Raw genomic sequence first — 24808 nt, 5'->3', positions numbered from 1 at the left:
TGGCAATGCTGTCATCACTCGCCGACCGCTCACGCACTCAAGTGCTGACTCTCTCACTCAATTGTTGGCTCTCGCACTCAATTTGCTCACCGCTTGCGCTGTCACGTGTTGCATGCCAATTGAGCGTAAGCTCTGTAGCCTTCCAGAACTACTTTTTGCTGTTGCTGTTGTTGTTATGGTTTGAAATAAGCTGATAACACTGATAGGGGCGGTGGCGATGGCCTTCGCCAGCAGCTGCTGCTGCTCTGTCATTATTGCCTCTTTTGTGCATCGCCTTTGCTTTGTTGTTGTTGCTGTTGCCTTCATTGCTGCCACTGCTGTTGCAAGCAGTTATTGTTGGTTTCGGCTATGTTTTTCTTGTTGTTTAAGGTGTGGTAAGTGGGTGTGTTATTTGCATACATTCACCACTCGTAAGTGTGTGTGCTCATGTATGTGTGTATGTGTGTATATGTGTACATGTGTTTGTAAGTACTAGCATGCCTGTTGCTGTTGTTGTGGCAAGCATTTTTGTAAACACTGCGCTTCCAAGCATTGTCTGTTTGGGGTTTCGTTTGCAGCTCGCAAAGTTTGTGTGTTGTTGTTTTGGGCGAAGTTGCCAGGAATAATTGCAGTTTAAGGGCTTCACCGTTAAGGCTAGTGTTTTTTATTAGTTATTTTTATAGAAGCTCCGCGCCGCTTTATTTAATTGAGTTAGGAGTTTATTAATAAATACAAGTTTTTAAATTTAATTTTTACTTGAAGACAGTGATTTCCGAGCTTCGGCAGATTTTTTTCAAAAAATATCAACTTTGTCTGGTCGATGGAAGCGATGTCAGAACACATATCGCTAAGTGCTTCAGAAAACGTTTCTTTGAAAGCAGATCATGTGTTTGGTTCTTCTCTTATGGAAGAGTACACATAAGACGAATATTATAATAAATATTGCTTTAAATTCGGGCAAATAGACAACCCAAGAGTCATATGTATGTATTGAACCGAATAATATATTTAAACATAGCAATCTAGCTTAGTTATCTTTTTATTACTCAAAGGTAGCTAAGCGGTTCAGTTTCCAATTTTTTCTCGCTTCTAGCAGAGCATAAAAAATAACTTGAAAAGTTCAGAACTAAAACAAGATTAAGCCAATTAGAGCTGTAAAAGCTTAGGTTGCAACACCTTTTCTGGGTGAATTGCAAAACAATTAGCCTTTTCTTCGTCAAGATTTCAATTGAAGCTGAGTGGAAGGGGAACGGTTTATCTGCCATTCACGTCTTGCACGCCTACAAAGGGGATTAAGTCTAGCTAAATAATAGTGCAGGAGAGTTGTACTTTACGAGACGCAGGTCCTTGCTCGGCCTCAGGAACCTGATTATTGAGAGCAGAGAGATAGAGAATGGCTTATATGGTCCAATATCTTAGTCTCACGATGGATTCCACTCTGCAGAAAAGCAGGTCAGGTCAACACCATTGTCAAAGCTACTACGACTGGCTGGAAAATTCAGGGGTAGCCAAATACACTCTGCTTCAAATGACAGGAGAAGTGTTTGGCAGAGGTAAGGTAATCTCATCCCAGCGTATGGCTCTTCTACCAAGAGACTGTATTACAAAAAGAGTAAACTTCATTAAGAAGCTCACGGTGACTCTTAGCAGAAAGGCTGAAGGCAAGAGGTAGTACAATCAAGTGGTTCACCGACGGCTCGAAAACGTTGGAGGGAATTGGTGAACGGCTGAACAGTCTATCAGATCACAAACAAGCACATCTTATCTGCGTACCCGGTCACAAAGGTATAGCCGGGAATGAACTGGCAGATGAGCTCGCCCGCTCCGCAGAATCCACCAACATGGTAGGACCAGAAGCTTTCATTTTTTGGGGTATTGGCAGCAACTCCAAGGTATGCGCCATGCCAAGTTGCTAATGGGTGGTTACAACCTTAGTAGGATTAAATATGTAATCAACCTCCCAAGGGAAAAACTCAGGCTACTTGTCGCTTCTACACTAGCCATTACAATCTCAAGAAACACTACCTTCTTGTTCAAATTCTGCGACACGGAGCCTTAAATTCCAGGACAACTGCTAATTGACTGCACAGCGGTGTGTAGGCGCAGGATAAAGGCCCTTGGATCCATGTTTCCAAATAGAGATCACATCGTCTCAATAGCACCTAGTAAAATATTGGAATTTATTAATATGCTGTGGCTAAGTGAGTCGTTGTGACTTAGAAGAGAGCACAATAGACCTTAGTTCGCGTTGCAATCCTCATTTATTTATCTATTTATCTATACCTGTACCTCTAGAATGTTTTATGACTCAATGAAACTACAGGTTCCAACAGATGACTTTAGTAACCTATATTTCTCTGTTAGAGATTTTTCTGGGACCAAGCGGCTTACAGTTTTTGTTTGGTGTTGCTAAGACAGCTGCGCTAGCTTTATTAGTACAGGAGAGTGATCAGAAGATAGATATGTACATGTATCAGCTGTTATGTGCGATTTATCTATATTTTTGATTACAACAAAATCAATTAAATGTGGTAGTTTATTTCGATCACTATGCCAATAAGTCGGCTTACCAGGAGATAAATAATATCCTCTCGCTTGTTAGCTCGATTTAAAGAAGTGGGCAGTATTGCCCATATTTTGTAGTATTGGACTTGCCTTGGGACTACCAAAATGAACAGTATATAAATTGATTTATTTTGTACGAACTGCTGTTATAACCTTTTGCCGGTAAACAAATCAGGTTCCTCTTAAAAACTACAAACATATTGTAATTGCCAAAATAGCAGCCAATTTTCTAATTCACACTCTGCTACGATGAGCATAAAAAATTATTATAATTTTAAAATTCCTAATTTATTCTACAAATTCTATGTCGTCTCCCTCAAAATAATGCCCTTTAACTACCCGAAACATTCGTTTAGATTGAATGGTCAGAAATCTTACGGGGCTAAATTAGACAAATGCGATGGTTGCGTCCTAGTCCCTTAGTTTTTAAGATATCGTTTTCAAATTTTGCAAACGTCATTTTCTCTTCAAGAAGCTGCTCATTTGTCTGAACTGGCGATATCGTATCGCTATAACATATAGCTGCCATACAAACCGAACGATCGGAATCAAGGGCTTGTATGGAAAACTTTCACATTTGACAAGATATATTCACGAAATTTGGTATAGATTATTTTCTAAGGCAACAATGTAATCTCCGAAAAAATTGTTCAGATCGGTTAACTATAGCATATAGCTGCCATACAAACTGAACGATCGGAATCAAGGGCTTGTATGGAAAACTTTTGCATTTGACAAGATATATTCACGAAATTTGGTATAGATTATTTTCTAAGGCAACAATGTAATTTTCGAAAAAATTGTTCAAATCGGATTATTATAGCATATAGCTTCCATACAAACTGGACATATAGTTACTAAAAGAAGTCCACGAATTTAAGATAATTCAGAAAAGTTGATTTTTCACCGTCCTCTTCAGCTGAAATGGATTACAATATTAAGCATAAACTTATACTCATAAAAATTTGCCGATTTAGCATTTCGAATAGAGTTATAACCTTCCCCAATTAATTTTCGTTCCTATTTTTTTAATTTGAAAGTTCGCTGCGGATTTGGTTTGTTAATATTTCTACGAAAAATTATGTCTTAAGCTATTATGTGGTTATGCATGTGTATATTGAGGTTCTAGTCAATATTTGTTTCTTTATAAAATTGTATCGTGTATGTGTGTGTGATATATACACAAAACTCACTAGCTAAAAATCGTGTAATCATTTGCACCAAAGTTAAAAATCAAAAAAAAAAAAAAATCAAGCGCCTTCAAAATTTCATATTTTGATCTTTAACTTTTTTCTGCTACCTGCCTTCTATTAACAACAGTTGTTTCACTTCAGCTCCCACGCCACCGCGCTCTCACTCCACATGCCGCTCGCATTGTCTAGCATTTTTCGTACTTTATCCTGGTTGATTGGCTTTTTTGCGTTGCTTACACGTTGCTTTGTTTACTTGACTTCCGTTCATCGCCTTAAGGACTTTGCCATTTCGCAGAAAAATACAACAAAATATGTACACGTATTGAGTGTAAGCGCGAATAGCGGAAATATGACATGCCATACTATTAAAATATAGACAGCAATGCCAAATAGCTGCGGGTGGATATGTGATTTTGCATAGGTGTATATACATACATACATATATCACATATGTAGCAGAAAATTTCCATTTTAAATATGTATACATACATACATGCATGTTTGTGTAGTATACGTGATTTTCTTTGCTTTTATATGTATGTGTATGTGTCTGTATACATATTAAAATCACCTTACATCAACGACATGCCGTCATTTGCAGGCGAACTTGTGCCCCTCCGTCACGTTCGGTACCGCACAACTCACTTATATTCCTTTAGTTTCGAAGCAGAAAAACTTATGCTTACAATGTTTGCCAAAGCTAATGAATATGCCGAGTAAGTCAACGCTAAATAAAGACATTACTGCCTTGCTTGCGGTATCGGCGTGTTGAGTCGAAGGACAGCGTGCAAAATCTTTGTTATGGTAAGTCGTTGGAGAGCCGACAAGGTCGTGTTGCCAAATTTGGCGAAACCGCGTATAGTTCTTAGACGATTTATTAATGCAGAAAGTAAACTCATAAACTCATTCGCCTAGCAAATATTAGTGGGTTCATGAGTTGGTGGCTTTTGGTTTTACGCAGAAGGCTTGGTTCACTTGCTATAAATAGAGTGTAATGAGTATTAATAGATAGGTATAGGCACGGATGGAGTAAATGAAATTTGATGTAGAATCGACTGTGATTAGAATATTGATTAATAAAATGTATTATAGCAACAAAAATTTGGCATGATTTTTTGCAGAATTTGGGCTTGGAAACGTATATCAGCAAATTATGCTGAAAAGCTAAGAAAAAGCTTTAAGGGCAAGTCAGTTATACATATATCTATAAAAGAATGTATTTAATATAGATCTTGGTTGTTTGGGATGTTTTTTTATTATAAAACATAAATATCTCGAAAAAATAAGTCAAAAGCTCGCATAATTTTGGATTTCTTTGAGCTTTTTTTTTGTCATATTCTGTCTTTATATTTATGTTTTCAGCTAGAGCAAAAACTTATTGGAATTCTTGTGGAATAAAACTATTTGTGACTAATAACTCATTTATATCTACATATTTCATTTCAACTTAAGCTTTTAAGCTTCGTGAATACAAATATCGATAAAAAAAATATTTTTCATATTGATTTTATATTTATGTTTGGAATTTCCTTATTTTAAAAAATAAATTTCTTGAAAAACTAATTTAAAAGCTCCCGTAACTTTGGACTTATTTGTGCTTTTTGAACTTTAAACTTGTGTTTTTAAACCTTTTTATAGACATAGAATGAATTCAGCTAGCGCAAAAACAGATTCTGAATTATTGTAGAAAAAATACTTTGTGATTTATATTGTATATACATAGTTCAATTTGACTTAAGCTTTTAAGCTTCGTGAACACCAATACCGAAAAATATTCATCTAACTGCTTTCTTTCAGACAAAACTCTTTCGTATATCCCAAAAAAAGTTTTTGGTCACCTATTGTATTTATTGAATATAAGGGTTGCCACCTTATGAGATTTTAAAATATTATTTAAGACCGCTACATATGTATTTAATTAAAATTTAATACATAATTTATATTTTGTAGAGTTGCCATATCACTGTAAGTAGGCACTGTTAGAAAACGATTAAAGTTGCCATATTTTTCAATTTTCTTAACCAATTTTTCCACTTCAATTATAGCAGTATTTTAAGAGCTAAAAATATTAAATTATTCATTTATTGAATAAAAGTGTTGCCATCTAATTTCAATAAAAAAAGATTAAACTTACAATGGTATACAATTTTACAATATTTTTTAGGACTGCTACATATGTATGTGTGTATTTCATTCAAATATACAATAAAATTTATATTTTGTAGAGTTGCCATATCACTTCAAGTAGAAAAAACAAATAAGCAAAAGCTGACACGTCTCTACGCGCCTTTAAATGCTTTCAAATTGTTATTTTTTGGTGTATGTAGTTTCGAATAGAGTTGCCATATATTTCAAATTTCGGTAACCTTACTAATTTCAATAATAGCATTATTATAGGCGCCAAAAATATTAATTTGTTTAAACATTTGCTCACACATGATTTTTAGTAAAAGTTACAATAGGGTTGCCAACTTTATTTAAATTCGAAATTAATGTTTATATATATTTTATACAACTAAATGTGTGCAAAACTAATACTGAAGACAAAAATGGCAAAAAAAGAAAAATATTGTTTTGTATAGTTGCCACCTAGCTTGAAATATAAATAAAATTTTTATATATTTACAATCTAATATTAGCATGCTTTAAAAAGTGTAATATTTAGGTAATATACATATGTGGAATAACAATCAAAATATGACTTTTTGGAGTTGCCACATAACTTTAATTTCAATAACTAATAATAACAATCAAAATAAGACTTTTTGGAGTTGCCACCTAACTTTAGATTCAACAGATAATAATTTTTCTGAAATTTTAACAAAAATATTTGCTCACAGACACAATCTGGTTATTATGAAAAGTGAGATTCTGCCTCAATGGTGTCTCCATATCTTTTCCTTTTAGCCAAATTGACTAATCATGTAGGGCTTGGATTAAATTTCATGCATATTTTAATTCGACATTTTTATTAAATTTGCATTCGCACAAAAAAAATTGTTTTGCCTACATTTGGGCGCATACCAATTAAGAGTAAGATTCTCGAATTAATTTGTAAAAATATTCAGGAATTATATTTGATAATAATTATAAAGGTTTTGAATCTGCTACCAAATGTAGCAACAATTATTTATGTATGTACATGTAAATGCAAATGTAACAAGAATATCGAGTTTTTGATGAAAATGGCAACTACTCATATGTTGCCTACATTTGGGAGCGCATTAAGAAGATTCCATGAATATGTAAAATAATATTTCAAAAAACTTAAAAAAAAAAAAAAAAAAATTAACTACCGCTATACTCCGTTATTTTCAGAATTCGAAAGCTTGGTTTTTCAATAAACAGCAACAACATATATGCGTGATCTGAGATCTTTGCTCGGACTGATAGAAACATTTGACTTCTTTGTCAAATATAGACTTGTTCTATTTTATAAAAAAAAATTATATAAAGCAATAAATAATTTTCATGTCGAGTTCCGCTGCTAGCTTTGTAAAACCAAATGCATTTTAGCTATATACCAACGCACACCTCTATCCGCCATCATATTTGATATCCTTTAGCGCCGCACTAAATTTCAGATTACAGAAAATTTCACCTCGAGTTATTGAAAATTCCTGCCGCGTGCTGCATAAATGCTACAATGCTGCCCCCAGTGCAGAACGCAGTCTCTCCACCACCCGCTCACACTGCTTTATCCGGCATTCCGCATACCAACCTCTTGTTGCACTGCAATGCGTTGAACATTATATGTATTATACACTTACACAAACATGCTTAACGAATAACAGCCGAAAATGTTGGCAACATTTTTGGAAGACCAACAGCAGGACGAACTCGCAAGGCAAAAAAGTTGAGGTCACTCACGATAAAGGAAACAAACCAAAGGTGAGTGTATATGTGGTGCATAGCTAGTTACATCCACGGGGGGTTTGAGTAGCTAGGCTGGACCGTTGCACGCCGTTAGGGATAATAATGTTGCGAAAAGGCCAAGATGAACTATACCGGAATGAAAACGTACCGAAATGTGCAGAAAAGTGAATTGAAGTGGAAGAAAGTGGCATGCAGCGCAGGCTGCCAGTACGTCCCATTATGACTGGTGTGTGCAGTAAATTTGCTGAGTTGAAACGCGTGCCAAATATAAATGGTCGTGTTTGGAAAATTGTAGTTTAACGGTTATTTCAGATTACGTTAAGTGCTGTGAAATTGATTGAAAGTTTAAGTGGTGTAGGCGAAAGCTCTGTGGATGGTAGTGAAAGCTCTTTGGGTGATAATGAAAGCTCTGTGTTTGGTAATGAGAACGCTGCGATTGAAAATAAAAGTTCAGTGGATGGTAGTAAAAGCTCTTTGTTCAGTAATGAAAGCTCTGTGGATGGTAGCAAAATTCCGTAAATAGTAACAAAAGCTCTGAGGATAGGAATGAAAGCTTTTGGGATGGTAATGAAAACTCTGTTGATGATTATGAAAGGTCTGTCGGTGGGAATAAAAGCTATTCGGTTTGGAGTGAAAGCTCTAAGGAATGGAATGAAAATCATGTGCATACAACGAAAGCTTTATGATTAAAAGTGAAAGCTCTACATATAAAAAATTTAGTCGATGGAATTATGGAATTTATTTGAGGATACACTGTGTATTCCTCATAAAAAATCGCCAGCGTGAAGCTAAATGACGATACTACGAAGATCTTGCTTTTGCTTTTTAACTTTTCATTGGAACGAAAATGACGAAGATGTCCATTTCCCTCTGATAGGACAGGGTTTGACGGGTGAACAGGTGAAGTTGATATCTTCCTTCCTTTATTTCTCAGGATTCATGTTTCGTCGGTGGTCGCGAAATGTAGAAACTACATCATATTACAATTAAAGAGCGACACATTGCGTATCTATAATTGTTAGTCTGGCGACAATCATGATCTTTAGACGGTGAACTATTGTCACGGTATTCTCTGTGGTAGCCATTTTCGGAAGAACTTGAAGTGGTTCGTAAAGCAATGCTTGGCTGTCGCCTTCAAAGGAGAAGAGCCATGTACCCATATCCAAGTGCGCTCTTCGACAGAGCGCTGACTTTAACCCAAATGGCTTACCGAAGAACTTTGCTTCCTTTCCCTTCGACATTCGCCTACAAAGTGCTTTAGCTGATTGATGAAGGCCACAACATAAGACAGGGCCACGGTTTGACAAAGGATAACTGATAATTATACGCTACACGAATATAACTCAGCCTCGTACCAAAACATCTATGGTAAGTGTGGTATTGGTTGGTCTTCATGGTCTTGCTCATCACCAAAATGTTAACCATATTTGGTGTAAGATGCAAATAAAATAAATACACAAGAGACAAAAATGCAGGCATACCACAAAATGTGGCACAAAGCTGAAATGTGTTGTGGTGCTTTAGCTACAAACACAAATCTTTTTCTACATGCAACATGGAGCGTTGCCAAAGTAAAAATCTCAAATATTTATAAAAGCAATGAATACGAGTATGCATAATCGCACAGACAAACTCACGAGCGCCCGCATATGATAAAATCAACTCCATCACCAGCGCTCAGCTCATCAGCCAGTCAGTCAGCCAAGTCCAACTCAGTACAATTTACATAAGTTGTTGACTTAGTCTCGGCTAAACTTTGCTCGCTTGTACTCTCGCAGAGGCGTTGTAAGTACAGCTAAGCTGCGATACCATCAAAGGCACATTCCAAAGCACATAGCACTTTACATGACAAAAACAATGTAGTAAAACAAAATAGTATGAAAAATAAAATATTTGCTGGCAAAAACAACAAGAGCGGAGAATGGCAACAAGAAGAAGCCACATGAAATACGCAAAATAGCTGTCATTTGAATTATCTCGGCAGTAAAAATTCCCCAACACAAAAACAAGAAAGTAAACATATTCACTTGGTATATGTAATAGAGTTTTAACGGACGCCAGTGTTACCAGATTGAGTTAAATAAAATAACTAATAATATATATAATAGAGTACAGGCTTCTTTATTGACAGAAAAAACAAAATTTCTGGTTTGGAACCGCAAAAACTTTTGTGTGAGCGAAACGCTAATTTGGCTGCGCAAGTTTGCGATTAAAGACTGGAAGCAAGAAAGCGGTATTAAAGTCATTCAACATAGTCTGATTGGGGCTCACATGAACACCACTTATTCGCTCTAAGAGTTAAAGTGTCTGACTCGAACAAGTGGATCGCAAATAATACGTGCATTCTGTGAAAGTCAAGTATTAATAATCGAAATAAAGTCGAGCGGTCAACGGATCACGAAAATCGAGAAAATTCGATGAATAAATAATTTTAAATTTCGATAGAAAAGTGGAGTAAAGCCTTTCCTCTGGAAGGTCAAACAAACTCTCAGGGTCTGAATTCATGTATCCATTAAAACTGTTGTGTGAGAAACGGTATCTCGGCTGTGGATGCTTTTGCTTTAAGGCTGCAAACAGAAGATTGGGACTCACACGGACACCACTCGTCCAATATGAGGTGTGGCAGAAGTATCTGTTTGATTCGAGCAAATGGCTCTTACTAAACCTAACTATCTCGTTCCCCCAAAAGTCTCATCTAAGTAAACGGAATGTAGACCGACTGTCCAGCAACTTCCCAAGAACTGTTAACTCGGCTGCATTGTGCAAATTCTGAATGTCAAATTGGAAGCTGGATTCGTGGCGAGCCTTGTGGCTACTCTTTCTATTATATATTTGCTCATTGCAGCGATCAAAAAGCAGAGAGGAATGAAGTGACTAAAATGTTTTTTAAGAGTATTGGAACGACCGGATATAATGTCTCCTTTTCTAATTGTGTTCGAAGTTTTAAAAATCGGGCTCATTAAAATACCAGAACTGCATGACGAGCTGCTTTGTCGTGCTTATCAGTTAGGGTTGGTTAGGTTTGACCTTAAATTAATTAAAGTTACTGAGCTTCCTCGGTTCAAAAAATGCGGAATCGACATTGTGAGGATCCGAGAATACTGAAGACATTAATTTGGGTTCCGGTTCTCTATGCGTCGCCGGTTATCAGTTAGGGTCGGTAAGTTTGGTTAGGTTATTCTGGTAGGCTAATGAGCCACGCATAAACCAGTTATGATCCAATAGATACTGCAGCCTCACTATCGATACCGCTTCTGGTGTCTCATCTCCCTGTTCTTAAACTTCAGAATCGGAATTGTGAGGATCCCGGACCGAGGATACTGGTCGACATTAATTTGCGTCGCTACTTATCAGTGGGGGCTTAAACCAATATAAGGGTTGCTTCGGCATAAGAAGATTAAAGTTATTGAGCTTCTTCGCTTAAAAAACTTCGGTTTCGAAATTGTGAAGATACAGGCCCGAGGATACTGTTTGACATCATTTTAGGTCCCAGTTTTCTATACGTCGCCGAGGAACGCACAACAGAGATATATTATCAAATTCAAGATAGATTTTTGGTAGTCAAAAAACATTCGTGAGATTAGACACTGAAAACGCGGACATTCATCAAGAATTACAATTTTTAATACTAACAATCTTTTCAGGTGGTAACTCAGCTCATTAGATAAGCTCGTAGTAGCAGAAAGATGTCGTCAGAATCCGCCTGGAGAGGTGCACAACGCCGTCACATGTGCGCCATTAAAGTAGCAATATTTCGTCTATTATCACTTGTTTGTCTCGCTGAACGCTGCAGCAGAGCGCATTCTCTCGCAGAAATATGTTTTTGATGAAGAAATTGTTGCTTTTCGGGCCATAAGTTTAGTTATGCTTGATGAACGATCGCTTACAGTTATTCAAGCGGTCGCCATTACAGTTGTCAGCATATGAAGTGCTGCTGCCCAAAGGGACAAACAGTCAAGCTCATGGACTGTATATCCCCGCCGGAATGCAGCTTGCACTTATGTTTATGAGTAACTGTAAAGTAAGCTTAAAATCCATGCAACGGCATTTAAAAAATGTATATCTATTCGGAAATGCTTTCGCAGTTCTCTTATACTTCGGAAAACTGGTAGGCAAGCAGTATGTGAAAACATATGTATATCTTCTTCTCTCAAAGAGAACTGACATGTCGGCTTGAAATGAACAATCTTTTATCTAGTTACTGGTAGGGCGAGCTGTTAAAAAAAGTTCGTGGAAAACTTTCTCAATACCTGTACTTGTCATTCTTTTTCTAGTATAATGTAGTTCCTTTTAGCTAAAGAACTGAGAGAATTCAGTAGAAGAAAGCTAGACGAATCCATATTGACCTATCTCACTAGCTAAACGTCTGAACAACGATTAGAAATCGTTCAACTTTATTACGAAAATCTACGATCTGTAAAGAACGTGTTTCGCTCAACGTATGGTCAACATAATCGGCCTACTGAGCATACTATTCGCAACACCATTAACCATCTTGAGACCCATCATTCATTATTGGATAATATTTGACCCAATAGACCACGCCCAGCATGCAGAAAAGAAAATGTAGCAACCGTAGCTGGGAGTGTGCACGAAGACCATAGAGAGTCGAGTCGGCGCCGGTCGCAGCAACTCGGACTGACGTATGGAACGACACATTTTACGTCAAGATTTTATTTCAAACCGTACAAAATACAGCTTGTTCAAGAAGCCGCTCGACCTTCCCAAGTGACATCGCTTCGCTGTATGGTTTTTTGAAAGATTTCAAGAAGATTCGATGTTTTCGAGCCAATTTTTTTTCAGCGATGAGGCCCATTTCTGGCTCAATGGGTATGTAAAGAACCAAAATTGCCGCATTTGGGACGAAGAGCAACATGAAGGAATTCAAGAGCTGCCATTTCTTCCAAAAAAAGCAACTATTTGGTATGGTTTTTGTGCGGTCTGAATCATTATATTTCTCAAAAATGATGCCGAGGAGATCGTAACCATCAATGGCGTGAGTTATCCCGCCATGATAACCGACTATTTGGTGTTTGAAATTGAAGTTCGTGATCTCGGCGAAATTGGTTTCCAAAAAGCGGCGCCATTCCCCACACATCGCATCAATCAACGGAGTTATTGAGAGAACCCTTCGGTGAGCAGATAATTTCACGTTTTGAGCCTGACGATTGATTGATAGTTTCATATCACACCCTTAGGCTTCGAGCAAAACATCACGCGACTCATTGACAATTGGCCTGAGTGGAGGCACCATCTGAGACGTAGCCCCGACCAACATTTGAAAGAGCTAATCGTCAATAAATACATGCCAAAGAATGTGCTTTCGAATTATAATAGACATTATCTATTAAATTTGTAGTTTCTCTGCTTTTTCTTTAAAAACGTAGGGAACCTCGAAATTCTCTCCCTTTAGTTTCATTTTCTAAGCAGTTTCTGGACAGACGGGTCATGAAATCTGACATAGGGAGGCGGAATCACAAAGTGTCTGTGCAAAGACTTCTCATTCGCTCAATCTGAACTTTAGTTCACATAATCTAAAAGTTTAATGGAGAGTGATACAATTCCAAGTCTTTCAGTAGAGCGAGGCATATTCTTGATGATTTTCGGCAATCTGACGATATTCGAGAAGGTATTCCGAGATATTAGTGTAAGCAAATCTCACAGTCACCCACTTTACTTGAGAACAGGTTCCTAAAACGTTGTAGAGGGATGAAAAGAAAGAAATGAAAAAATACCTTGGTATCTCTCACGCTAGAAAAGGCGCTCAAAACATTAGAATAGACATGATATGCTCTATTTGAGAAACAGTGTCTATAAATCTTTGAAGATTAGCAATTTCTAGATACTAACGTCTTGAAGAAAAAAGTATGGTGAACAAGGTTATAACGCTGAAATTAGGTTGTGCTTTCCTTAGGTTAGAAAGCGTTGGTTCCAAATCAAAGGTGTATTATTAAAAAATATAAAATCATATCTCTCTTTAAACCTCCGACCGACTCTCCAGCAGTGCCAGATATTGCTTTCATTTATTTTATTTAAGTATTGACATTGCACGGATAAACGCTACAAAACAATGGAAAAGAAACTCGAGATTACACAAACCAAGGATTAAAACGGTACAACGCTTTATTGCTGCCAAATACATATAAACTGAAGAAGTTGAGAGCAAAGTATAAAATGACAAAAGCTGAGCTGCAAACAGCAATAATAAAGTCCGCAAGTGGAAGCGAAAGTTAACTGTAATACAATAGCCAGTTAAAGGAAATCCTAATTCGCCAAAATCAACAAACAAAGGCCAAAGGAAGACAACGAAAACTACATAGATCCGACAAAGATTCGCCAAAGTCCGAAGAGCAAACAGCATGCGGGTTCATTTAAGAGAAACAAAAGGTGTCGCCGGAGCTGGACGGATGGAAAAGTTGCAGCGGAAAGCAGGCTAAGCGCAACGTGGTTCAATTTACACCAGTGAGACCGTTAGCTGCAATATAACGGCGCTTTAGCTGCGACAAGGAGTTTTTTAGCGAGATTCGTTGCTGTAAATTGTGTAGCTGTCATGTTGTGAGTCCACAAGTGAGGCGCTAAACAACTGTCGCTGTCAATGCAGTTGTCAATGTTTTCCTACAGTTGTTGATGCTTTTTATTGTTGTTGTTGTTTTCTTTGCTGTTGTCCCAACGCATGGAATTCATTAATTGCAAAACTTTTGCGTGCAGCAAAACAACACAAAAGCGAAGAATAAAAAATACGAAAAGAAATTTAAAAAAAAAAAAAATACAACAACAAATGGCAATAACAAATTTCGAAGAACAAACGCGCAGCAGCAGCAACAAATGAATAAAATTGCAAACAAACTTAACAACTTTTGCTTCAACAAAGACAACAGACGACGCAAAGACTCAGCGCATAACAAACGAAATTAATGTTGAAGGTTGCATGGCAAGCAGAAAAAAAACGAATGGAAGAGAAGCAGAGCAGCAAAACAAATGATAAATAAATAAGTTAAGTCAAAATACAAGAAATAAGAAAGATATATGTACAACAACCAACCGGCCGAAAGGATTACAATGACTCGTGTCTCTGTATGCCGTGCGGCACACGCCCCTTTCTCAACCCCTTACTCCAGGTACACACTCCAGTGGGAATTCGAAATGAGCGATGACAAAGCGGCAGTCAGCAGAAGTAATTGTGCCGTCAAGTACGGAGCGACTTAGTAAATGGCAGTGCAAGATGTTAGTCTGCAGTAAATGGGCGAGTTGGCTTAAGAGAGTCCCGTTTGCCATTTGTTTGACGACGAGAAAGACATTTTTAACTGTTGTGTAGAAAGTACTACGTTCAATTGGCGTAAAGAAATCGAAATCAAATGAAATCAAATGTATGTGCACTTCCTCGCCAATTAGCTTCCATATTCTTCTGAATTTTAGCCAATGAAAAGAATGTGATGTTTCTTGAAAGGAGGCAAATATTGGAGGCTAGCAATCACATTATTTTTATTTTGATGTATCTGCCTTAGCCTGGTTCCGAACCTAATGTTTAAGGAATATTTGAATTATATATGAGACAGATATGGATAGAGTGGATGCTGTACCTAAGGCCTTAGGAGGCAAAATGTGAAATCAACGAGGCTAAAATCAGCTAACTTTGTTATGTTCTCTCTGCATTGCCGGGTGCTACTGATTAAGTTTACCAATTCACCAATACCAAAAGTTTTAATTCAAGAAACTTGTCATTATTTTCCTTATAAAGCCGTGCTTTAGCCATTTTATAGTATATTCTTCTTCTACCTCTTGCCGGCTTTTACAATAGTATAAGATGTTCCTGGTCTACTGGCAAGTCTGCCAATTAGATAGGGACTTGTTAACACTTCTACTAGAGTTCTTATGATATTTCTTTTGAATAGTCGGTAGAAGTAATCCAAATTCCATTCACGCCACATTTACCCGCCTATTGAGCCGAGACTTAACTATAATTAGAACATGTTTGTCAATTAAATAACCACAAGTAGTCAGAAACAAATACATTTCTTTTTTCCGGAGTCAAATTGTAGGACGCTGTCTACTCTGGTTGGTTCATCTGCTTCACAGTTTCTAGGAATATCACTATGTCCTGGAGCCCATTGTACGCTTATCGTGAAATAGGTTGTTAGCTCCACTAAGAGATCAAGACTCACTATTGATCATCACTATCTTTAATGAAACCCTAAGAGGCTTTCGTAACTTCACAGCCTGTAGGATATCTGATGATATAATGTTCTGAGTGCACTCTTTGTCTGAACAAGAAGTATATTTTTAATTGCTGTGATTTCCATTTGAAAGATACTGCAGTGGTCTGATAGATGAAAGGCGATTTTGGTTCCTAATTTTGCTGAGAAATGCCACCTTTCACTTGATTATATGGTTTAAACCCATCCGTATAGATGATTATCTCTGTGTACTTGTCCACTCAATCTTCTCTGGAAAGAAAGGCACTATTTGGGACCGAATTTAAGTTTAATTCTTGAATCCGTGGTATTAGGTGGGAACGGAAACTTACTAAGTATCATAATCCTTCATTACAGACGACGGATAAGGAGGATTCCCCTGGTCTAAAAGCAGACTTAAACTCAAACATAATAAAGACCGAAATTTCTGAAGCTTATGTCACGCTGTGCAATGTAGGGCGATATATAATATGTTACGACATTACCAGGTATGATACTAGCTTATCAAAATGACTTATCCGCTCCCGAACACCATTCGCAGAATAGTTGAAGTAAATTATATCGGAGAAATAACTATACTGGCATAAGCTCTTCATTGAATTTTTGTGAAAGCTTCCTATCATATTTTGGATTCTCATTCAACATTAGCTGGTGTTTCTGCCTTTTCTACTATAAATTTTAACATTTAATGTTGTTATAAATAGTTGAAGAAATTTTTGAAATTTTCACAACAAATATAACAATTTAATTAATAATTCAGTATATTATTTGAAATGCAAATCTTAGCAGAGACACGCACCTATTGCAGACGAAGCTCACAATATAAGCTTGTGAAAGAAGACAAATAGAAAATTGAGAGCTCCCAACTTCTGATAATGCTTTTAAGTCTTATTTTAAGCTTGAAAAGGTTTCGCAATTGAAAGCGAGTATTTAAGAATATTTTGTTTTAATATTAGTGGCGATACATACCTACTAAAGGATTATAAAACTATAAAGGAAAAGAAACTCGAAAAATTTGAGTTTTAGGTTGCGAAAAAATTTATTTAAACTCAAAACTAAATCTTACGCGACTTGGATGCATTGTACATAAAAAATAATGTTAACTTTTATTAGTAAAAATATATAAACAGTACCTTCTTATGACGTATGAAGTGTGGTATTGTTAAGAGAAATCCATTATTTTGCTATTAGGTGGCTGTATTAATCTGTACCTCACGTTGCACAAGTGCAATCGGCTTATGCTATATGCAGTTTGAAAGACAAGATTTCCTACTAAAAAAAACTTTCAACCAGTTTTGTGATTGCTTGACTCAGTCTGGTTGATCACGCGTCAAATATGTACACCAGCGTAAAAATTACATCATATTTAACAGTGTTTCTTTGCTAAAGCGGAAAATGCAACCCGGTTGACTGAAGATATTAATGGTGTCGTGATGCTAGTTTTATTGGTTTCCTTCCGGTAATTTTGAAAGAAGACCAATCATCGAAAATATTGATAAAATAATGGTAATCGTCGAATCCGACAGTCATGTAAGCACTATTACGATAACCCAGTAGCTAAACATTGAGAATCGCTGCTGAATAGCAATACTATCGATCCATTTCTGAAGCGGTTGGTTACTAGTGATGAAAAGTGAATCATTTACAAACACATCAAGCAAAAACGGCAAAGCTAGGTTAGAAATTCAGGAAGGTTTTGCAATCTGTTTGGATGTATTGATAATCAATTAATGCGAGCTATTCCCCTAAAGTCAAACTAGTCCTATATTGTCAACAATTGGATCGTCTAATGGAAGCAATCACCCAGAAGTAGACAGCTTTAGCTAAAAGGAGAGGAATTATGGTCCATTAGGACAACATATCGATAAAAATTCGGCAGAACCTCGGCGAATTGGGTTGGAAAATTCTAATGCAACCACTTAATAGTTCGCACCTAGCCGAAAAAATGATGACTCCCTGTTCATGACTATGGCGTATAACTTTGTCCGTGAAAAATTCAAGCTGATAAATGTCGGCTGTCCCTTTTTTTTGACAATATTTCTAGCGCTATTTGTTGATTAGTTCAGACGAGTTTTTCTTCACTATCTCCAGCAGACAGATAAATTGGAAAAGCTTTGAAGTTGATTAAATCCAAGGTATTTTTGAATGTTGCTTAGTTTGTAGTCATTGAACATAAAAACTAGGAGCAACATAAGACTTAAGAACGACAGCTTCTGATTAGGCATTCTTCTGCTTTCAGTCAATCAACCAACGTACCAGCTACGTACCAGCTGATGATAATCGATTTACACTTCATAATAATAAAAATAGTTTGAAAATTGAAAATATCACATATGAAATGAATGAAATACATGAATAATTCAAAAGACCACAAAGGTCTTCCTATTTTTGAAAAAAAGTTTCAAAATTGTATTTGGAAAAAAGTGAAGTTACAAACAGCGTCTGATATATAAGTGGTATGGTGTATAAAAATTTGAATTGTATGTTTTTTATAATTCCTAAAAAAGTTTCTTTCCTGAATATTTAACATTTTCCATAAACTTTGGTTTCTCAAATTATATTCACTCTTATATCTAAATACTATGGTCTTATATGCTTGAACTTCCTATATTTTTTACAAATATACTAAGCTTCAATTGCGAAAAGCTACACATTTTTTTTTTTTTTTCATATTACCCTCTTTCACGTACATTTTTATTTGTTTTTGTTCTTAAATTTTTGAAAAATTTGCTCGTCTTTTCGCTGATTTGAATTAAATGTTACTCATACCACCCGGTGTACGCCAAAGCAAGCTTTTGCTGTGCGCGACACTTCGACGGGGTCAACTGTCAACAGCAGATAGACGAACCAGCTTCTTCATAAGTTCTATTTTGTTATGTTTTTTTTTAGATAAATGCTGTTAATTTTTTTGTTGTTGTTTTTATTTTATTTATAATATTAATGGCGCAACAATGGCTGACATACTTTATCATGTCTATTGGAAAGGTGTGGCAAGTAATTACATAAAATTGGTAAGGCTATAGATAGCTATGCACATTTTATTGTAATATTTGTTGCTTTTATTTTTTTTCTCTTTTCGGTTTTTTTCTTAAGTGCTTTGTGGTTGGGTTTATATGGATTTTACTCAAACTCTATCAATTTAGTTTTTGTCTTATTTCTTGCTTCGTTTTCTCTTTTGTTTTTGCTTTTTCAAATTATCCAATATTCTTTTGCTTGTGTCTTTGGTATGCTATATTGATTTTGCGCCTACTATATTATGCCGTCAGTCAATTTGCGCCTCTGACTGCCAAGTGACGTTACAATCGCATAATAGACTTGCACAAAAATTTGGATTAATACATTCTACGGAAGAGTACATTCGACGAAACAATATTGCATTGCTTTAATTCGAAGTATGAATAACAAAAAATATTACTTGAGCAGGTGTTGGCGTGTAAAAAAACAAAAGAGAAATTCAGACTTTAAAAATTACTTACATTTTACTGGATTCCTTAAGAATCCAGTTTCTCTGAGTCTGATAGCAACTTTCGTAGCCATACACCTTCCGACGATGTCTATCAGTACTATGTGCAAGATGGCGCTAAGTGCCATAGTTGGAGCGAACCTTAGTGGTTAGAAGCACACATGTTAATGAGCGCTGCTCGTTTAACGCTCTAGAGTTTCCTTGCAAGTGTTGTCTTTTCTAGAGCTCTCCATCACATAAAGACTCCATAGAACATAATGGACTTGACTATGGTGCCGTAGAACCAAAAGAATTTCGATGAGATCTCTCAACCTTTTTCCAACAGCTCCTCTACAGCAGTATAAGACAGTTTATGCCTTTTTGCTCTCTCTTCGAATACCAGTAATTTCTCACGAAATATATTAGTATATATTGAAATTTTTTTTTAAGCAATTTAAAAGTTAAGCTCTGTTTGGCATCAAAATAATTGTTCAAAACTTACCAAAACAATTTGTCTCTATTTCTTTTTGCGATACACCTATAATTAATTCCCATAAATCTTCATAAAATTTCGCTGAATATTCAACATTAATGACAATAAAAAAAAACCTGTCAGACTTAAATCAGTTTTAACTGTAATATTACATATATGACTTCAACAAAAAGCAACGAAAAAAAGTCGAAAAATATAAGAATCGAACTCAACGCAGATATCAAATTTCCAGCACTGATTGAATAACAACAAAGCGAATGAGGCAGATAGAACAAGGAATATGAAAGCTTTGCTGCTAAAATTGAAAAAAATCGAAAACGGCAGCAGCAACGGCGCGGCAGCAGGAGCCGTGTTTGAAAGCCTAGACTGTGTGCCACATTACACTGTGCAGCAAAGAAAAATTCTATGCTCTTAGGGTAGGGCTCAATTATTGGCGATAATTTAGGTATAGAAAAACAGGTGAAGATATTCTTTTTTCTTCCAACTAAATATATAAAATATATTAATCTAATATTTATAGTACTTGCTAGTAGGATAGCTGTCAACTGTCAAAATAAACAGATGTTGTTTACGTTTCTTCTAAGTACATTTAGCAAGGTCAAAGCAAGCACTTATATTAAAAGAAGTTTTAATAAAGGCAAAGTTGGAGAAAATTATTATCGTTTATCAAGCAAATAAGAGCTAAATTGTTCCACCTGGAAAAAACTTTCTTAGGAATCTTTTTTTAATGTCCAAATTAACTCTATAAATGATCTAGACATTTGGACACTTCGATCATGTAATTTGATTCAGTCACTTCAAACTTTGAAGTAAACATATGAATACTTTCAAAAATTAGACGAAACTCTTAAATTTAAAAAAAGAGCGTATCGAAAAGCCGGGCTGTGTTTCTAGTATATGCCGCAAACTTCGCTTTACTACTAACTTCTTCAATAATTTCCCTTAGATTGATAACTTTTAAGTTTCGATGGAAGACGTGGTAGCTCAGACAGAAAGGCACAGCAAATATGCTGCAAAGAACTCTAGTCTAGTAGAATTGGCCCAGCTTTGAATTCAATAGAACCCTAATGCTGAGGTATGGCGTTATAAATGAGGAGCTTGTTCTTCAGACTGAGCTGGGTTCGCTTATTTTCATGTGATCTTTCTACGTATGACACGTGATAATTGCAAGCCCAGATGTGTACGTAAAATTTTTTTGATTTCATACCTTTACTGGGCTTCAAAAGAGTAGGTTCAACTTTGCTTGCTGTTATGGTAAATTGCGGGTGATCCAAATAGAGGCACTCTTTTCAATTACCTTTTTCTGACAGATCTTGCGTGAGTCATGTCAAGCTGTCATATATTTTCTGTATTGTTTGGCATTTCACCATGGAAAGACTTACGCCCGAACAACGTTTACAAATCGTTCAACTTTTTTAATATAAATTAAGAATGTTTCTCGCTCGCTTCGCTCTACTTATGGTCAACATGATTGGCTTTCTGAGCATACTATTCGCAACACCATCACCCATCTTGAGACTCCAGCATTCATTAGTGGATGACATTCGACCAAATAGACCACGTCCAGCACGCAGTGAAGAATATAAAGCAATCGTAGCTGAGAGAGTACAAGAAGATAGATTCGGCGCCATTCGCAGACACGTACTGACGTACGGAATGACATGGCACATTTTACGTTGAGATTTTAAATCGAAAGTTTACATAATATAGCTTGTGCAAAGAACTGAAGCCGCTCGACCTTCCCAGGCGACATCGCCTTCCCTTATGGGCTCTTGAAAAGTTCCAGGAAGATCAAACGTTTTTTTTTTCAAAAATGATGCCCGTGGGAATGTAACCGTCAAGGACGACCCTTATTGTACCATGATAACCGACTATTTGATGCCTGAAATTGAAGCTCGTGATCTCGGCGACATTTGCTTTCAACAAACCCGGCGCCACTTCCCACATATTGCACCAATCAATGGATTTATTGAGAGAAAACTGCTGTGAGCAGAAAATTTCACGTTCTGGGCTGATCGATTGACCAAATTTTGTAACATCATATAAAATATACATGTAAGTGAACAGCATGATAAGCTGAGTCGATTTAGCCATGTGTGTCTGTCAGTCTTTCTATATATACGCGAACTAGTCTTTCAGCCTTTGAGATATGGATCTGAAATTTGGCACAGGTCGGTTTCTCAGCAATCTCATTTATCGGGACCTCCGATATCGACCAACTATAGCATATAGCTGTCATACAAATTATCGATAAAACTCAAGACCTTGCATGGAAAACTTCTTTAGTTGATGAGATATCATCATGAAATTTGGCACGAATTATTATACAGGGTATCGCTACAATCTCCAATGAAATTGTTCAGATCGGAGCACTTTAGCATATAGCTGCCATACAAACTGAACGATCAAACTTAAGTCCTTGTATGAAAAACTTTTTAATTTGATAGGATATCTTCACAAAATTTAGCAGATGTTATTGTTGGAGCCAACGCTAGAATCTCCGAAGAAATTGTTCAGATCGAACCATTATAGCATATAGTTGCCGTACAAGTTGACCGACTAATTTCAAGTTCTTATATGGCATCGTTGCTATTTGTGAAGGGTATTATCGTTTCGAAGCAACTGAAGTTAAAGTTTGGTTTTGGTATTTTTTATCTAGATAAACATTTATTTTAAGCTCCTACTGGTTTTGATTGTATAGTTATTTTCAAAAATATTTTCTTAAGTGCTTTGTTCTGCTTATCACACTACATACCTTAATTTAGCATTCCTACTGCAGCCATTATAAGCTGATTAATCTGTACTGTTCTCCTACTCACTTGCTTTGTTCCATGATTTTCGGGAATCGCAAATTCTCTTTGTCACTTGTTGTTGTAAAATGATATGCGATATGTGCTCAACTCAAAAGAAAAGAGGCATCTACTTGTGTGAAGAGAAATATCGGCAGAAAAAATTTGCGCAAAGCAAACGTAATCACATACAGTTATACCTAGGTATATCTAAGCATGAAAAAGTATCTAAATAAGAAGAAAAAAATTATCGCGCAGAAACGAACTTCAAATTCGATAACTTCGTGCTGTCAATAAATCAACTTGGCTGGCAGTGAAATAAAAAGTCGCTTACACATGCACATACAAGTCGCTAATGCTTGTTGGGAACCGTTATTTTTATAATTTCCTAAATTTTCCTTTACTTCTTCACAATTTGCGCTTATTTGCCACAACCTCGCTGCCGGCAACGCGCACAATTAATTTCAGAACAATTTGCTTAAAAGCATCTCTTCATTTGCACACTCATTGCCACACACGCACACCAGCACAAACACTGACGTGCAAGTAGCGACTCAATTTCTTAAAAAAAATTGCTTGCTTTGAGGAACTTTAAGCGTGTTTATTTGGTGTTTACTTTTTATTCATATTTTTATTTTGATTATTGGTCTTCCTCGTCGGTTTCTTTTTAGCCGTGACAAAACAACCAAAGTGTCCCCTTGGGTCGGAACTAAAAAAAAATATGATGATTTATTGCTTGGGTGTTAATTTGACACAGACACTAACGCAACCAAACGTAAGCTGCTGCAATATCTCTGAAAGCACAGTTTGTGCGAATGTGTGGCAATACTATTTACTTAATTGACGGATGGCGTTGCGCACTAAATAAGTGCACTAGCTGGGACCAAATTTGAAAGTCGTATATGGAATATGTAAAACTGACCTTTTGGCATTAAAATTTCAATAGACCTTTTGCCATCAACAAGCACTATTTTTAGGAGAGGGAGTTTTGTAGTCGGCGATTTATTTCTAAGGAATTATTGTTGTATTTATGTATAGCGATATTGTACTTGTATATGTATATTTAAGTAGTTCGGACAGGTTGTAAGGAAAATATTACTTATTACTCATCTTAACCAAATATATATTTGAAATTTCAAATTATGCGTGATTGTTACAAACATTTTTCTTTCAGTCTCAATTTAAAGTTTCTGTAATAATTTTGTGTGGAAGGTGAAGCTTTATGATTCTGAAAATGGTTTATATTTTTCACAAATTGTTCAAAATTAATATTTTTTGAATATTTACGATATCTAATAAAATAAAAAAGTTTTTCATAAAAGGCTTCAGTTTGATCGATCAGTTTTTATGGCAGCTATATGCTATAGTGATCCGATCTAAACAATTTCTTAGGAGGTTATAGCAATGTCTTGGATATGTACCAAATTTCAATAAGATAATTTGATACACAAAAGAGGTTTTCCTACAAGGCCTTGAGTTTGATCGATCAGTTTGTATGACAGATATATGCTATAGTAGTCCGATCTAAACCAATTCTTCAAATATTGTAGCGGTGCCATAAAAAATAATTTATGCTAAGTTTCATAAAGATATCTCATCAATTAAAAATGTTTTCTATATAAGGACTTAAGTTTAAACGGTCGGTTTGTATGGCAGCTATGTGCTATAGTTGCCTGATCTGAACAATTTCTTTGGATTTTTTAGCGATGCCTTGGATAACAATCCCTACCAAATTTCATGAAGATATCTCATAAAATAAAAAAGCTTTCCATACAAGTAGTTGAGTTTGAATGATCGGTTTGTAAGACATATTTATGTTATAACCGTCTGATATCAGCGATTTCGACAAAGTAATAGGTCCATAATGAATACAAAGTATGTACAAAACTTCAAAACGATATCTCAAAAAGTAATGAGCCTGTATATAGAGACGAAGGGTCTTCTATGTTTTCTTGTGGGTGTTAGAAACATCGTGTCAAGCTTAATATACACATACTGGAATGAAAGCGATTGGAAAAGAGTGAAATAATAACAAAAAAATAGAAGAAAAAATAATTTACTGGCAATCTGAAGTCAAGAAGGGAAAGAGAGGGATTTTGCTGAATTTTTTTTGTGGTCTGAGACCAGGAAAGAGTGCTAAGTTTAATTGAGAGGATGCAGCAGCAATTCAAGGCCGTATACAGGCAAGCATACATAAGTAAGCGGTGTCTACACCAATGATGAAGATAAAGATGCATTGTTATTTTACTTTTTAAAGCCATAAACATCATATTAATGTT

The 24808-nt window shown here is 36.1% G+C and overlaps 1 protein-coding gene across 1 annotated transcript in view; it reads right to left on the bottom strand.

Annotated features, from left to right (window-relative positions):
- Nucleotides 1-24808, bottom strand: part of LOC126757301 (uncharacterized) — a 427179-nt gene that overhangs the window by 278902 nt on the left and 123469 nt on the right. The window lies entirely within an intron of this gene.

This window comes from Bactrocera neohumeralis, chromosome 4 (genome assembly GCF_024586455.1).
Source record: "Bactrocera neohumeralis isolate Rockhampton chromosome 4, APGP_CSIRO_Bneo_wtdbg2-racon-allhic-juicebox.fasta_v2, whole genome shotgun sequence".
Lineage (NCBI taxonomy): Eukaryota > Metazoa > Arthropoda > Insecta > Diptera > Tephritidae > Bactrocera > Bactrocera neohumeralis.
The sequence above is the reverse complement of the archived record's forward strand: the minus strand, read 5'-3'. Positions and strand labels throughout refer to the sequence as shown.